Here is an 18,183-nt window from a genome sequence, read left to right as displayed (position 1 = left end):
AATTTTCCTATATGTGTCTGAATTCCTCATTTATCATTTTTATTGCACATTAACATGTCATTCAATTAATAATTTTTCCCAATTGATGACTTTTGTTTCTAGTTCTTGTTTACCACAAAGAATGCTGTTAAGAATATTTTGCCATATTTTGAACCTATCTTTATGTCTTTGACTTCCTGGGGGTGTATATACTGTGGTGGGAGCAAAGGATCAAAGGATGTGAACAGTTTAATTACTGTTTACATGATTCCAAGTTGATTTCCAAATTAGTTAACAGTTTTATACTGTATTTATGTTGTCTGTTTTCCCACAATTTCTCCAACTTTGACATTCCATTTCTTGTTATCTTTGCCAATTTACATGGAGGAACATGAAATCTCAATTATTTTAATTTGCATCTCTATTAGTGATTGAGTATGTGTTCGTTTAAAGCTTTCGGTACTTCTTTTTAAAACAATCCTTCAAGGATTTATACTGAACTTTCTTTTCTTCTTCCTCTATACTACTATAATCAGCTCTTATGGATTTAATTACCATCTTTATGCTGATGATTTTTAAAAATAGTATTTTTCCCCAATTACATGTAAAGGTAGCTTTCAACATTCATTTTTAATATATTTTGAGTTCCAAATTTTTCTCTCTCCATCCTTCCTTTCCACTCCCCACCATGACAATCTGAGAGAGGCTAGACATGTATAGTCATGTTAAACATATTTCCATATTATATTGTGAAAAAAGAAAAAGCAAAAGCAAAAATAAGTGAAAATAGTATGTGTCAATCTGCAATCAGACTATAGTTCTTTCTCTGGATGTTGCAACATTTTCCATCATGAGTCTTTTGGAATTGCCTTGGATCATTGTATTGTTGAGAAGAGCTAAGTCATTATAGTTGATCATCACACACATTGTGCTGTGATTTTCTTGATTTTCCTTACTCATGTGCTGATGATTCTTAAATCTGCCTTTTCTGCCTCAATCTCTGCCGATTTCCACTTTCATATCTCCACTTACCTTTTAGAAATCTCAAACTGGATGTTGAAACTCAATATGTCCAAAACAAAAACTCATTTTTTTCCTCCCTAAATCCTCCTTCTCTCCTCCTACCATCACTAGAAGACAACACCATCCTACCACTCCTTCAGACTCACCACCTAGGAATCATCCTAGATTTCTCACTCTTGTCTCACCCATACCTCCAATATCCAAGCTTTACTTTTGTAAGATCTCTGGAATATATCCCCTTCTCTTCTTTGGTTAAGTCCCTTATTATTTTGCACCTAGATTATCAATTATATTAAAAGGGAATGGTAATGGCTTTATCTTTTATGGTGAACTTGATACAAAAACTGAGTGACCATTGTTGGATATTCTGTAAAGATAATTCTTATTCAAGCATGGGTTAAGCTAAATGGCCTTTGATGGCTTTATCATCAAGGAGAAGTCTTTCCTGATTATGATTTTATTTTAGGTATTCAGCCTACTTGAAGTTAAAAGAAGTTGTTAATTTACCTTTTAAGCATGAATCTATATGCATTCAGTCCTGACTTTTTCTCTGATTCACAAACTGTTCCTTTCTTTTTTGGTACTTTGGTCTAAGAAAGGTAAAATAAAAAGTGTGGATGACCCCATAGGTTAGTTTACTTGTATGGTATTCAGACTTCAGCTGTTTTCCAAAGCTGTTTCCAAGCTGTTTACCATCAAAAAGTGACTTGTCATTCAGAAAATTTTATTGGAAAAGTGGTGAGGGAGGAGGGTAAAAGCAGTTGGACTCATTGGGTATTGTGCTGACACCTTGGAAAGGTTAAAGACCAAGAGGAAAGCCTATGAAATGCAAGACTATAGACAAGAATCTTACAAGATGAGAGTACAAGTCATGGAATGACTACTCTTCCCTTATGTTTAGTCTTGTTAATTAGATTGAGATTTAGTGGTTTGGTTACAGTGTTATCTTTTTTCCTAAGTTTAAGATTATGAAATTACTTTAGATTTTTTTTTTATAGAGTAGTTCTTAAGAGAAATAAGTTAAACTGAGATTTACAGAAATAAAATTGTTACCACCTGTATTTCTTCTTCCTAATATAAAAATTTTTCTCCATTCAGCTTAATAATGAAGTCTCTTAATCTTCTCTTGTCCTTTAGATCAGTGGGAATTGGACATAACTTGCTTGGTATTATCAGACCTCTGTATGAAGTAATAATCATGCAAATAATTTTATACTGATTTTAAAATAGAAAAGTAGCCAGATACATCCAAAATAATTTTTTAAAAATAGGACCCTACAAGATAAGCAAAAGAAGTTTATATTTTATAAAAACTGTTAGGAAAACTGGAAAACATCTTGGCAGAAATTAGGTTTAGGTACTTAATCTTACACTCTGTTCTCCAATAACTTTCACTTACTGTATTTGAAACTGAGTGGAGATACTTTTCACAGTTATGATTAGAAGAATGTTTTAACTAAATAAAAGATAGAAATAGTTGTTAGATAAAAATAAAATAAATAAAATGAAAATAAGCAGAAAAATTGAGTAGGAAAAATATTGATAAAAATACCATTTATTCATAATCCATTTGCTATCCAAGATATATAGGAAACTAATGAAAGCATAGAAGATATATGTTCCCTCTAGAAAAGTAGTAAAATAGTATGAATATTTTCAAAAGAGGAATCACAAACTATCAATAACCATATGATTATTCTAAATCAGTAATAATAAGGCATGCAAATTAAAACAACTGAGGTTTTGTCTTGTATTATATAATTTGGGGAAGCTATGGATGCACTGTTGAATCTATGAATTCACGCACTCATTCTGTAAGCAAAGCAATTTACAGTTGTGTGAGAAAAGTGATTAAATTGTTCATCTAACTCTGTGATTCTATAACTGTAATATACCCTGAGGAGATGAAAAGTAGGAGGAAAAAATCCAATATGTATCAAAATATTTACAGTAGCACTTTGTTATAGTATCAGTTAGGGGATAGCTGGTTGTGTTGTGGTTTATGAATGCAATAGAATATTATTTTGCTATAAGAGCTAATAAATATGAGAAAATCATGGAAACAATCAGCATTTATTATCCTTTTTATGCCAAAACATGTGTTTCTATGAACTGATAAAAAGTGAAATAAATGGAATCATTGTAATAATTTTAGTTTTAAAATGCATTAAATGAAGCAACACTAGTGTTATTCTATCCAGTCCTATTTATTCCACGATCTATCAGATACATAAGACTACATGCCCTTATAGATATCTCAAATTTATCATGTCTGAAAGGGAACAAATAGCTTTTCTACACCCTTCCACACCTATCATTTTTCCAGACTTTTTGTTTTTATTCAGGCACCTCCACCCTTCTGGTCACCTAGGTTAGCAGTTTTTTCTAAGTCTTGATTCCTCATTCTCCCCTAACCTCCACAGCCAATCAGCTGCCAAGTTTTATTGATTTACTTCCTTATGTTTCTCACATTCATTTTCCTCTCTATCCACAGGGATAGATATCCACACTCTTCTTAAGACCCTCATTATCTCTCATTTGGAATATTGCAGTGGTCTCTAATTTGTCTTCCCTGTATCAGTTCTCTCACCTTTCCAACCCATAGCCAAAGTGATATTTCTGAAGTACAAGTTGATATATTTCTCACTCCTCTTCTCAACAAAGTAATGGCATCCTGTTACTACTACTAGTAAAGTCATCCACTTTGAATTTAAAGCTTTTCACAATCAAGCTCCAGCTTACTTTTTAAAGCTTGTTTGTTATATAACATTCCCTGTCACATATTTATGATCCATCCAAATTAGCCTAATATTCTGTTCCCTGATATCTCTATGTCTTTGCCCAGGCCAGTCATCCATGCCTGGAATGCACTCCTTCCTCATTTCTACCACTTAGAATATCTAGTTTTTTTAAAAACTCAACTCAAAATGTTATTTTCTACATGATCTATTCCTGAATTCCCCCTATTGTTAGGCTCTCCCCAATTTGACCTTGTCTAAAAATGTATGTCTTGTTCTTTATTTTGAAGCTATCACTTTTCTGTCATAAGTGCTGGAATTATGTTTGATGGTCATATGATTCTGCTTTACTTCATTCTGTATTAGTTCATATAGACATTCCTAGGTTTCTCCAAAAAAAAAAAAAAAAAACCTTTCATCATTTTTTATGATAAAATATTCTTCCATTGCATCCATATGCCATAATTTGATTTTTGTTTTTTGCTCCCCCTCCCCCGAAGGCAGTTGGGGTTAAGTGACTTGTTAATTGTCCAGGGTCACACAACTAGGAAGTGTTAAGTGTCTGAGATCAATTTTGAACTCAGGTTGACCTGACTTTAGGGCTGGTGCTCTAGCCACAGCGCCACCTAGCTGCCCCATAATTTGTTTAGGGATATCCAATTGGTGGACACTCATAGTTTCTAGTTCTTTGCTACAACAAATGCAGTTTGCATTTATGAGTCTTTTTTCCTTGCTTAATTTGGATATAGGGCTAGAAATGATAGTTGCTAGATCAAGGGATATATGTAAACCTGATTAGAGCAATTCATAGTTCTACCCACAGGATCATTGTACCTGTTTTATGCAGCCATTTCAATCCCTCCAACATTTGTTTTGCATTTGTGTTCACACTTTGTCAATGTATGCTATAAGATGGAACCATAGTTGTTTTGTTTTAATTTTAATTTTTCTTTTTACTACTATCTTGGAACATCTTTTTTCATATGGTAGTTGATATCTTCCTTTGAACTTGTATATTCAAGTCCTTTGTTCATTAATAAATGGTGAATGGCTTTCTTATAAATCCAAATAATACTTCTCCTATATCTTACTCTGGAGATCTTTATCAGACTTGCAACAAAAGATTTTTTTCCTTCAGTTCCCTGTTTCTCTACAAATTTAAATTCTATTTAGCTTTTTTATATAACATTTATATTTTATATAATTTAAGTTGTTCGTTTTGTTTTCTTACTTTTTTTAGTCATGAACTTTCCCAAGGTATATTGTATATTATTTTCCTAATTTAACTGTGATTATGGTATTTGATATCAAAACCTTGTATCTACTTGGAGCTGTCTTCAATATTCAGTAAGTCTTGTTGCTCAAGATCTAATTTCTGCTGAACCTCTTTCCAATTTTGCAAGAAGTTTTGTCAAATAGTGTCATTCTTTTCACAGTAGTTGGGATTTTGTGTTTGTTGAACAAATTCTATATATTATTATATTTATTTGTATCAATGTATTTTATCCTTCATCTATTTTACTGATTGACCTCTCCCTTTTAATCAGTAACAAATAGTTTAATGAATATTGCCTTGCATTGTAGTTTTAGATCTAGTATTAAAAAAGACTACTTACTCTTTTTTTTTTTCATTATTTGCCTTGAGTTACTTGACCCTTTGTTGTAGAGGGAGTTACAGTCAGTGGGGAAACTCTGGGTAAAGTATAATACCCTTCAGCCCAGAGGGAACTTGCTAACAATGTCTAGTTTGGCTCTGCATCTCTCCTAAGGGCTCTCAGCCTTCCTGAGAGAAATCGGGGGCGGTGACAACCTGTGTTGAGATTGAAGCAAAGTGATACCAGGTGGCAAACTATATACAGTAGTGAGTTGTTTATGTGGTCCCACGTGCACAGTGTTGTTTTTGTTATATTATAAAAAGGGGAAAGTCCTTGAAATAAATGGTTTTTCCAGCATGCTCTGAAATCCCACCTCATCACTTCTCCACTAGGAAGGTATATCTTAATCACCCTGATGTGGGAGCTCTAGAAATCTACAGTACGCTTTGTCACCCCAACTTGGGGGCTCTAGAAAGCAGGACAATACACATCCCTCCAAAAAAATTTTGTTGTCATCTTTTTTAGTCCTCTAAAATAATCCTTTGCTGTTTTGATTGGTTGTGGTGCTGAATAAATAAATTTTGATAATATTGTCATTTTTATGCCTAATTAGTAACCAATTGATTTCTCTGTATTTACTTACAAAGAGGGTAGTTGTAGTCATGTACTTCCTGTATATCATGAAAGATAAAACTCTAAATATTTTTTCGTTTTCAGTTATTTTGATTGGAATTTCTCTTTCTATCTTTTCCTACTGAGTTTTGTTGGTAATACAAAAATGTTATGCCTTGAGTGGGTTCATTTTACTAAACTAAATATAATCATTATATTTTCTGTAGATCTTTGCCCTATTTTAATTTTTAAAATTTTGTTTCCTTGTCATTGTTATAGTTAACATTTCTAGAACTACATCACCTAAGATTTCTTATGATAGAAATCCTGCTTTACCCCAACATTACTGGAAAGGTCTTTAGGCTCTCTTTTTTAATTTTTTCAAAACTAGAAAAGGTTATATTTTATCAAAAATTTGATCATTATTGATATAATCTAGTTTTTAAAAATTATTTTTACTAACATAGCCTATTATGTTTGTAACTTCTTTTATTGAATCTATAAGTTCAACTTGGTCAAAGAGTTTTTTTCTTTAAAAAAAAAAAAGACTATATAGAAAGAAGGTATTAAAGCAAGACTCAGAGTTAGTATATGATAATAAAGAATTGACAGTGGAGTGGTGCAGACAGGAAACTTGATTGGAGAAATAAAAAAGCAAAGAAAATAGTTTTAACTCCCAAACATGTCCCAAATTCACTGTTGGTAGGAACTTAGCCTGCCCCTCCTAAGTACAGATACATGTTGGAATGGAGAAGGTAGAAATTTCCAAAAGAGGGGGGAGGGGAGCTAGAAGTCGTTGATGCTTCCTGGAATGCCTTCAGTGCTTAGCTTTATCATATAATACCTTTTTATTTTCAAAATATATACAAAAATAGTTTTCAACGTTAATCCTTGAAAAACTTTGTGTTTCAAATTTTTCTCTATCCCCCTCCCCTAGATGTAAAGTAATCCAATATATGTTAAATAAACACATACAGTTGTTCCATACATAGTTCTACAATTATGCTGCTCAAGAAAAATGAAATCAAAAAGGAAAAAAATGAGAAGGAAAACAAAAAGCAAGCAACAACAAAAAAAAAGGTGAAAATGCTATATATTGTGATCCACATTCAGTCTCCACAGTCCTCTCTCTGGATGCAAATAGCTCTCTCCATTACAAACCTCTTGGAATTGTCTTGAATCACCTCACTTTTAAAAAGAGCCACATCATCAGAATTGATCATCGCATAATTTTGTTATTCCTTTGTATGGTGTTCTTTTGGTTCCAGTCAATTCACTTAGCATCACTCCAAGCCTTTCTGAAACCATCCTGCTGATTGTTTTTTATAGAACAGTAATATTCCTTAACATTCATATACCATAACTTATTCAGCCATTCTCCAACTGAAAGGCATCCACTCAATTTCCTTGCCACTACAAAAAGAGCTGCTACAAACATTTTTGCACATGTGAGTCCTTTTTCCCTTTTATGATCTCTTTGGGATACAGTCCCAGTAGAGACACTGCTGGATCAAAGAGTGTGCACAGTTTTGATAGCCCTATGGATATAGTACCATATTGCTCTCTAAAATGATTCACAACTCCACTAGCAATATATTAGTGTTCCAGTTTTCCCACATCCCCTACATTTATTGTTATCTCTTTTTGTCATCTTAGCCAATCTGAGAGGTGTGTAATGAGTTGTCTTAATTTGCATTTCTCTGATCAATAGTAATTTAGAACATTTTTTCATATGCCTAGAAATAGTTTGAATTTCTTCATCTGATAATTGTCTGTTCATATCCTTTGCAGAATTTATGTTTTATCCCAGAAGCAGTGGGGGGAAGGGGTCATTAGAGACTCTCCTTTTCCTTCATATTGTCAAGCTTATACTTTAGGAATTTCATTTTGCCAGCATATTTGTAATTAGGAGAGAAGAAACCAGTGGGAAGGCAGAGATTAAAGATTAAATAGAGCAAGCTGTTGTCAACAAACAATAATAACAATTTAAAAAGGTAAAAAAAAAATGCCATCCTCAGTTTGATAGTAAAGAGATTGTTCATATCGCTTAGATTTTTTCATATTCATATCTCATAGAGTTTTCAGGGAAAGAAATTCGTGTTATCAAAAGCCATGTGAAAAAAAAATGTTCCAAGTCACTAATAATGATGAGAAATGCAAATTAAAACATTTGAGGTTCTATCTCATCTCTCAGATTGGCAAAATTGACAGACAAGGAGAATGGTTACTAGAGAGGCTGTGGAAAAACAGGATGACTAATTTATCTCTAATGGAATTATAAACTGGGCTTTAGAAAATATTGCTAACAGTGAAGCTAGTGGATACAATGAAATTCCCATTGAACTGTTTAAGATTCTAAAAGATAGTGCTATTGAAGTGCTGTATTCAATTCAGTAAATTTGAAAAACTCAACAGTGGTCACTGAATTGGAAAAGGATCCATTTGTACTCCAGTCCGAAAGAAGGACAATGCCAAAGAATATTCAAATTACCAAACAATTACTCTCATTTTACATGCCAACAAGGTTATACTTAAGATTCTACAAGCTAGGCTTTAGCAATGTGTGTACTAAGAATTACCAGGAGAGTAAACTTGTTTTCAAAAAGGTAGAGGAACTAAATATCAAATAGCTAACATTTCTTAAATTATGGAAAAGAGAGTTCCAGAAAAACATCTACGTCTGCTTCATTAATTGTAACTAAAGCCTTTGATTATGTGAATCACAACAAAATGGCAAGTCCTCAAAAAGATCACCTTACTTGTCTCCAGAGAAAGCTGTATGGGGGCCAAAAAGCAACATTTAGAACCAAACATGGAACAATTGATTGATTTAGGAATGGAAAAGAAGTACAACAAGGATGTATATTGTCATCTTATTTATTTAATTTATATGCAGAGTATTTCAGAGTGAAATTTCATGTGAAATACCAGACCGTACCAACCTAAAACTAGAATTAAGGTTCTTGAGAAAAATAAGTCTCATATGTGCAGGTGATATCATTCTGATGGCAGAAAGTGAAGAATTAAGAAACTTCTTGTTGAAGTGAAAGAGGAAGAGTGTAAAAGCTGGCTTGAAGCTTAACATTAAAACTAAGATCTTGGCAACTAGTTCTATGGAGAATACAGAAGAAATGGAAGCAACGTCAGATTTTATATTCTTGTGCTCAAAGATCACTGCAGATAGCAACTATAACAATGAAATTTTTAAAAATGTTCTTGAAAGGAAAGCTATGGCAAACTTGGACAGCATACTAAAAAAGCAGCATCATTACCTTTCTGATAAAGATCTGTATATTCAAAACTATGATTTTTCCAGTAGTAATGTCTGACTATGGGAGTTGGGCTGAAAGGAAAACTGAATGCCAAAGAATCAGCACTTTGAAATCGTGGTGCTAGAAGATAACTTTGAAAGAGTCTTGTGGACAGTAAGGAGATCAAATTAGTCAATACTTAAAGGAAATTAAGTAAGGCTTTAACTGGGAGGTCAAATACTGAAGCTGAAGCTTAAGTACAGTAAGCCGCATAATGAGAAGACCCAGTTGTTACGAAAGATTTAAGGCAAAAGGAAAAGAGGATAGCAGAAGTGGATAGATAGTATCATGGGAACAATAAATATGAATTTGTACAAGCTTCAGGAGACAGTAAAGAATAGAAGGGCTTGGCATGTGATATTCTATGGAATAACAAAAGAATGGAGACAGCTGAGTGACTGAACAACAAAAAACTGGAAAAATAGTAGTTGAGGAATGGAAAGGAGAAAGCAGATTTTCACTAAAAAAAATTAATTTTAAAATTGAATGTTTGGTATTTTTCTCCTAAGGGTATACTTCTACATAACTTCACTATTGTAAATGAATCATCATCTTATCAGTCACCTCAAACTATTGTGTACCAGTTATCTATTTATATGATGTACTCTCTAAGTACAATATATAGCTCTTTGAGCGTATGGAATTTTTTATTTTATCCTTATGTCCTTAGCTGATTCACCTGTCTTCTGTAATACATAGCTTACATAACACATTTGTAATGAATTTGTTCATCCTGGGCACCTCCAGGGTCAATTAGCATAATGTGAGTTGGAAATGAGAGATTGATGATAGCATTTGAGAGAGAGGAACTGGCAGCATAAACATGGTTGAAAAACAAAAACCAGAGAGATTCAAAGGTGGCCAGTAAATTGAATGGTTTGATATGTTGCATCAAGGTTACATTGTATTTTTCTTTGAATCTATGCATTTCCACTTGTTTTTAAAAATGTTATTCTAAGTTACCATGTTGTTATTTTCTATTGTTGATTTTAGATTTACTACTTTTTATTGTCACCTAAAAATTTTAGTCTCATTAATGTAAGGTCTCTAAATCATACTTTAGGATGGACTTTTTCAAAATAGTTGGAATCTTGAAGAAGTTTGCTTTAGATGAGTTGAACTGTGTGACAGTATGACCATAGACTTTGAACCTTAATTTCTTCTCATGTAAAATTGGGGTAATATATTGGTACCTATCGCATCAGGTTGCTGTGTCAGCAATTTTTTTTTAAATTATACCTTTTTATTTACAAGATATATGCGTGGGTAATTTTTCAGCATTGACAGTTGCAAAACCTTTTGTTCCAATTTTTCCCCTCCTTCCCCCCACCCTCTCGCCCAGATGGCAGGTTGACCAATACATGTTAAATATGTTAAAGTATAAGTTAAATACAATATATGTATACATGTCCATACAGTTATTTTGCTGTATAAAAAGAATTGGACTTTAAAATGCCGTACAATTAACCTGTGAAAGAAATAAAAAATGCAGGCAGATAAAAATAGAGGGATTGGGAATTCTGTGAAGTGGGTCATACTCATTTCCCAGAGTTGTTTCACTGGGTATAGCTGGGTCAATACTGCTCTATTGGAACTGATTTGGTTCATCTCCTTGTTGAAGAAGGTCACGTCCATCAGAATTGATCATCACAATTGTTGTTGTTGTTGAAGTATATAATGATCTCCTGCTCCTGCTCACCTCACTCAGCATCAGTTCATGTAAGTCTCTCCAGGCCTTTCTGAAATCATCCTGCTGGTCATTTCTTACAGAACAATAATATTTCGTAATATTCATATATCACAATTTATTCAGCCATTCTCCAATTGATGGGTATCCACTAAGTTTCCAGTTTTCTTGCCACTACAAAAAGGGCTGCCACAAATATTCTTGCACATACAGGTCCCTTTCACTTATTTAAGATCTCTTTGGGATATAAGCCCAGTAGAAACACTGTTGGATCAAAGGGTATGCACAGTCTGATAACTTTTTGAGCACAATTGCTCTCCAGAATGGCTGAATGCATTCACAATCCCACCAACAGTGTATCAGTGTTCCAGTTTTCCCACATCCCCTCCAACATTCCGCGTTATCTTTCCCTGTCATTCTAACCCAATCCAAGAAGTGTGTAGTGGTATCTCAGAGTTGTCTTACTTTGTATTTCTCTGATTAATAATTGTGTCAGCAAATTTGGAAGCAGACAATACCCAGTACTCTGTTCCCATCACTGCTCCCTTCTATCAACTCTACATACTTGACCTTCCTATCCTACCACTGGCTACACTCAAGCTGCCCCATAGAGAATGGAAATTTTCTTGTTCTTCAAACCACTTTAAAGATTTTCATTTTATCACCTTTATTCATCAGCCTTTCTTTTTAAATTTCATAGTATCAAGATTTTTCACTCCCATTAAAATCAAGGTATCTATTAGTTTATCTTTGTCCTTTTTCTCCATTCTCCTTTTTATCTCAAGAAGACATTACCTGGTTCACTGACTTTCCTCCCCAAAGCTTTGCCCTTATAACTAAAGTTCAACATCCATGTTAATGATTTCTCTATCTTCCTAATACAATAGAATATATTATGCTGAAAGGGTTATCAATTCTAATCTTGGACAAAGCAAAAACAAAAGTAGATCTCATTAAAAGAGATAAGGAAGGAAACTACATTTTGCTAAAGAGTACCATAGATAATGAAGAATAATCAGCACTTAACATGTATGCATCAAGTGGTAAAACATACAAATTCTCAGGAGAGAAGTTAAATGAAGAAGAAATACACTTCCTAATCACCGAATTCCTCAGTCTTATTAAATCCTGATTTAGTCTGTTCTCGTTTATTTTACCTTGGGAGTAGTCATACCCTGAATCTCACCTCTATTGATAAATATTCCATTAAGAATTCTTATTCAAGAGTGTTCCAAATCACTATTGAGCAGAGAAATGCAAATTAAGACAACTCTGAGATACCACTACACACCTGTCAGATTGGCTAAGATGACAAGAAAAAATAATGATGAATGTTGGAGGGGATGCGGGAAAATTGGGACACTGATGCATTGTTGGTAGAGTTGTGAACGAATCTAACCATTCTGGAATTATGCCCAAAAAGTTATCAAACTGTACATACCCTTTGATCCAGTTACTTCTGGACTTATATCCCAAAGAAATACTAAAGAAGGGAAAGGGACTGTATGTGCCAAAATGTTTGTGGTAGCCCTGCTTGTAGTAGCTAGAAGCTGGAAAATGAATGGACGCCCATCAATTGGAGAATGACTGGGTAAATTGTGGTATATGAATGTTATGGAATATTATTGTTCTGTAAGAAATGACCAGCAGGATGAATACAGAGACTTACATGAACTGATGCTAAGTGAAATGAGCAGATCATTATACACTTCAACAATGATATTGTATGAGGATGTATTCTGATGGAAGTGAATTTCTTTGACAAAGAGACCTAACTCAGTTTCAATTGATAAATGATGGACAGAAGCAACTACATCCAAAGAAAGAACACTGGGAAATGAATGTGAACTATTTGCATTTTTTCTTCCCAGACTATTTTTGCCTTCTGAATCCAATTCTCCCTGTGCAACAAGAGAACTTTTCGGTTCTGCAAACATGTATTGTATCTAGGATATACTGCAACATACCTAACATATATAGGACTGCTTGCCATCTAGGGGAGGGGGTGGAAGAAGGGAGGGGAAAAATCGGAACAGAAGTGAGTGCAAGGGATAATGTTGTAAAAAAAATTACCCTGGCATGGATTCTGTCAATATAAAGTTATTATAAAATAAGATAAAATATATTTTAAAATAAATAAATAAAACGGGAGCAAAAAAAACAAACAAAAAAAAGAATTCTTATTCAAAAACTGTGATATTCTTCCTTGTCCTAGCTTCATATCATTGTTTTTCCCTATATCTTAACTAACCTAAAGCTACTCTTTGCTTTCATTGAAATTTTTGATCTTTTACTTTCTCAGCCTGCTTTGATTTCACTTTCCTCTCTCTTTACACTTGACCTTAGCCAGTTAATTGTACACTACCCTTTACTCTCTTGTTTTTTAAATTATTTTTTAATTTTTTTATATATATTTTATTTTATTTTATAATAACTTTATATTGACAGAATCCATGCCAGGGCAAGCAGTCTTATATATGTTAGATATGTTACTGCCCTTTACTCTCAAATTTGTTGCCTTCATCTCCTATTACCAGTTACCCCTTGCCAAACCTCAGTCCTGGGTGACACTCATAATGTGCCTTCACTCTTGCTCATGTGCTTCTGAATAGAGCCAGAGGAAGTTACATAGCTGTGCTTATTAAGTACATTAAAAATTCATTTTATTCAACTTGAATTGTACCCTTAGCTACCATAGGAAAATTCTTTTACTCCTCCAATTGATTCTGTCTCACTCTCCCCACCAAATTTTTTCAAACCTTTCATTCTTCATTCCTTCATTGTCTTTTTTCTCTGCCCCTTCCCCGTCCCAGTTGAGAACCTCACTTCTTATTTTACTCAAAAAAGTGAGGCTATTTAATATAAACTCTTGTTGCCCCATTTTCTTCATCTCAACTCAGCCCTCTTCCCTAGTATCCAGCAATGAATTGTCCCATTTCCTTAAGGAGGTTATCCTGTCTGCATGTGTATATGATCCCCTTCTCTCCCATTTTCTCTCATTTCTACCTCAATTTCTATCCTTCTCTTTCTCTCTTTTCCTCCCACCTTACCTCTTTTTTTTACTTCCTTTCTACTTCCCAACTCCTATCTCTCCCTACAATTATTGGTTTCTTCCTTATTGCCTTTAAACATGCCCAAGTCTCTTCACTAGAGTTTTAACTCTCTGCTCACGTTATTAGCCTTTGTTTTCCTACCTATAAGTCAAGTGCCTAGAGAAAGTTGTCATACTATTTTTTCCTACTTATTTCTGTTTCCTCTCTTTTTATTTGTTTTCATTTGCAATCTGGCTTAAAATTTCTCACTCCAAAGTTACTTACCTGCTCCATATAACATTGTTGAATATTTGCTCTTCTTTAGAATCTCCTGACACTACTCCCTCTGGGTTCTTCTGATTTTCTTACCCTTGTTTCTTAGTGATTTATTGATTTATCATCTGCATTCTGCCATCTAACTGCTAAATACAGCAATGTAGTTCTCTCTTTGTTACCCTCCTCTGTCTTGGAGACTTCATCAGTTCCGTGAGTTTTAAGTATTATCTATGCAATCATTTTATGACTCACTAATTTATATATATCCATTCTCAATCTCCTCTGATTCAGCTCTGAAGCTTTTCTGAGATTCGATCCTGCATCATCAATTACCTATAGGGCATTTCAAACAGAATGTCCTACAGATAAGTCAAACTCAGAATGTCCACAAAAGATTCTAGATCTTTTCACATAAGCCCCATCCTTTTCCCTAATTCTATCAAAGACATTACTATCCTGCTAGATTCCCAGATTTGTAACCTTGGCAATATCTAGGACTCTTTACCATATCTATGTAATCCTTCACCAAACATCAATGTTTCTCATTTGACCCCTCTCTTTACCTAAGTAACCATATTCGCTCAAACTCCTATTACTCTCCCACCTGATAATTAATAGCAATTGCCTCCTAATTGGATTTTGTGCTTCAAGTTTCTTCCTATTCTGTCACCTCCACTGCACCTTGACTGTAGATTTGACCTAGTCATTCCCATATTTAATAAACTTCAGTGGCTTCCTGTTGCTTCTAGGAGAAAAAATATATATATACGCGGGTGTGTGTGTGTGTGTGTGTGTGTGTGTGTGTATGTGTGTGCATTCCTTTTATTTTTTAAAGCTGTTCAACACCTCACATTAATTTATGCAATTTCCTTGACCGTTAACTTACTTTTCCCTCTCTGTACAGCCAACTCTTTCATATATAATTCTCTATCTCTTATATCTGTAGATTTGTCTTGGCTATCTCAAATGTCTCTCCTCCATTTCTTCCATAAATTTCCCCTCTTGTTTCCTGATTCAGTTCTTTGTGTCACTATTTATATGTGTATATTTACATATATACTTATAGTCTCTCCCTTTAGTATGTTAAGCTTCTTATGAGAAAGAAGTATTTCTTTGTACTTATTTTTCTTTCCTTTCTCTCTCTCTCTCTCTCTGACAATTGGGATTAAGTGACTTGCCCAGGGTAATACAGCTAGGCAGTGTTAAGTGTCTGAGGTCAGAGAACTCAGGTCTTCCTGACTTCAGAGCTGGTGCTCTATCCACTGTACCACCTAGCTACCCCTATATTTATTTTTCTAACTCCATGTGTTATGTCTGATACATATCAGAAACTCAATAAATAATTAGTGATTGATTGATAAACTCCTTTGGTTTCTCTTATTTTTTTTTCCCACTGCGCCATCTAGCTGTCCCTTGGTTAAACTTCCAATTTCTCTTTCTATTTTATTGAACATTATTTTCTACTCTTTGATATAGCCAGCATGACCCAGTCTGTTCTTCATACTCAATACTCATTTCCATCTCTTAATCTACATGCCTTTGTTCTGGCTATCTCTTACCCAAAATATATTCCCTCCTACCTCATAGTAGTCTTTTCCTTTTAAAATACAATCAAACACTACCTTCTACAGGAAATCTCTCCTGCTTTAACTGTTAATGCCTTTCCTTTTAAACTTTTTTACATTTTATTACTTTGTATCTATTTGAATTTATTCTCTGTGTTTATTATATGTTACATGTGGACTTGTCTTCCTGTTAGTAGCTCTTTTGGAGTAGAGATGGTTTTCCTATCTTGTATTTCTATTTCTGGTGCCTAGTACAGTGTTTGGCATATAGTAATACTTAAGAACATGCTTATTAATTGATTTATAATATTTAAAGCATTTTGCAAGCTTTTAAGTACTCTCTAAATTACTTCTTTAATTGTTGATGTGGTGGTTAGGCCAAATTGGTTTGACCATAAAGTAATGAGGAGTGACAAGAAATAAAATTTGAAAGATAGATTGGATTTTTTTGGTTTTTGGTTTTTGGGGGTTTTTTTGCTGAGGTATTTGGAGTTGATAACTTGCCCAGGGTCACACAGCTAGGAAGTGTTAAGCGTCTGAGGCTAGATTTGAACTCAAGTCCTCCTGACTTAAGGGCTGGTGTTCTATCCACTATGCCACCTACCTGCCCTGTTAGATTAGATTTTCAAGAATTTAATTGCTACTGTTTGCATTTTTGTTTTTCTTCTTGGGTATTTTCACCTTCTGAATCCTCTTCCTGTGCAACAAGAAAACTGTTCAGTTCTGCACACATATATTGTATCTAGGATATACTGTGACATATTTAACATGTGTAGGACTGCTTGCCATCTGGGGGAGAGGGTGAAGGGAGGGAGGAGAAAAGTCGGAACAGAAGTGAGTGCAAAGGGTAATGTTAAAAATTACCCTGGCATGGATTCTGTCAATATAAAGTTATTATTAAATAAAATAAAATAAAATATGTTTAAAAAAAGAATTCTAATTGCTAAACGGACTTTATATTTTATTCTAGAGGTCATACATATGCTTTAGGAATATTAAAATGTTGGCTCTGTAGATGATCTATGGAAGGGTAGGGATAGGAAAGAGGAAGACAGTTGTAGTAGTTTAGATTAGGCATAAGATGTAGAGGAGGCTTGAACTGGGGTGATGGTCATGTGATTGGATAGAAGGGGAAAACTTCAAAAAATGTTGTGGAAGTTAAATTCAGAAGACTTAGCAATTTAATTGGGTTTGAGGAGTAAGAGAGATAAAAAGTTGAAAGGTTTCAAAGGTGGACAACAAAAATAATGATGCTTTCTACAAAAATGGGAAAGATAGACCATAGGGAATAGTTTAATGAGTTTCATTTTGAATATGTTATGTTTGAGGTGCTTGTGAGGATATTCAGGTCTAGCTGTCCAAGAAGAAGTTGGTGATGTCAGACTGGAATTCAGAAGATATGTGATACGACTGTTGTCATTGTAGATGTCTCAGAGGAGAATAAATCAGGTTGTAGAAGACCAAAAAACTAAACCGAGGGGGAGGAAGGGAGCTAAACAACATTTTGTATTTGATCCTAAAAAGTAGAATCACTAGAATTTCTACTAGGGGAATAATATAGTCAGATCTGTGCTTAAGGAATATAATTCCAGCAGCTATGTGGACTGGAGTGGGGAGAAACTTGAAGCAGAGAATCTATTGCAATAGTCCAAGAGTGAAGTGATCAGGACTTGCCCCAGGGTGGTGACTCTAAATGGAGAGAATGGATGTATCTTCAATGCTATGAGTTCAATTATGTGGGGTTAGTATGAGGGAGTTGAAGATGATCTAGGGCTTGCAAGCCTAGGTTACTGGGGAGTAGTGCTTTTAACAGTAATAGAGAAGTTGGAAAGCTTCTGGGGGTGAGGAGAGTGGTGGGGTTGGGAGTGGGAGAGGAGTTTTAATTTTAGACCTGTTGAATTTAGGATGTCTATTAGATATCCAGTTTGAGATGTTAAATAGACTATTGGAGAAATGAAACTGGAAGTCAGGAAACAGACTACAGCTGAATCAATAGATCTGAAAATCTGTAGAGATGAATATTAAACCCAGGGAAATTGATGAGATTATCATTTTTCTAGAAAGAAAAGAGAAGATAATGTAGGACTGAGCCTTAGGGACACACTAATGGTTATCGGGCACAAACTGGAGGAAAAAGCAGCTAAAGAAACAAATCAGACAGGCAAGTAGAAGAACCAGAAGAGAGAAGTGAAACAAAATCCTAGATAGGACATAGTATCCTGCAGAAAAGTGTGTAGTAAGTGTCAAAGATTGCAGAAAGGTCAATAAGGATGAAGATTGAGAAAAGTTTGGAAATTAAGAGATCATTTGGAACTTCAGAGACAGTAGTTTGAAATGAAGGATGTGGTCAGAAACCAGACTACTA

At 34.3% G+C, this 18,183-nt stretch overlaps 1 protein-coding gene across 6 annotated transcripts in view; it reads left to right on the top strand.

Annotated features, from left to right (window-relative positions):
* MARK3 (microtubule affinity regulating kinase 3) overlaps window positions 1-18,183 on the top strand; it is a 120,017-nt gene that overhangs the window by 20,776 nt on the left and 81,058 nt on the right. The window lies entirely within an intron of this gene.

Source organism: Antechinus flavipes, chromosome 2 (genome assembly GCF_016432865.1).
Source record: "Antechinus flavipes isolate AdamAnt ecotype Samford, QLD, Australia chromosome 2, AdamAnt_v2, whole genome shotgun sequence".
NCBI classification, from domain to species: Eukaryota; Metazoa; Chordata; class Mammalia; order Dasyuromorphia; family Dasyuridae; genus Antechinus; species Antechinus flavipes.
Note: the sequence above shows the minus strand (reverse complement) of the source record. Positions and strands in the feature narration are given on the sequence as shown.